The sequence below is a fragment of the Echinococcus granulosus genome (assembly GCF_000524195.1).
Source record: "Echinococcus granulosus chromosome Unknown EG_S00184, whole genome shotgun sequence".
Classification (NCBI taxonomy): domain Eukaryota; kingdom Metazoa; phylum Platyhelminthes; class Cestoda; order Cyclophyllidea; family Taeniidae; genus Echinococcus; species Echinococcus granulosus.
Window position 1 is genome coordinate 57927 of NW_020170564.1, and position 375 is coordinate 58301.

Below are 375 nucleotides of genomic sequence, written 5' to 3' on the forward strand. Positions count from 1 at the left end.
TTCACCGAATGCTACTGAAATTTAATAAGTAGACTAGCTTGACAATTTGTTTCCAATATAACACACCTCCTTGGGCCCACACATCCCAGGTGGCAGTGGCGCTATGCCACCTAACAACTGTTACTATTGCGACACGACAGCAATATGAAGTGGTTTAGACGATCGTGCCTTATCATCGAGTAGGTCCCGCCAAATGCCACTTTCAGAGATCCCATCTCTGCTACATGCATTTCTGCAGGCATCAGGCACCTTCGTCGGTCTGATGAAGGCCATCAGAAAGATCTACTTGGTTAACTGACTCATCTCAGCTATAGTAGACGTGTGCAGGCTTAGTTAAGCATTCCGATCCTCGCTCTTCCATCGACCCTCCTTCAT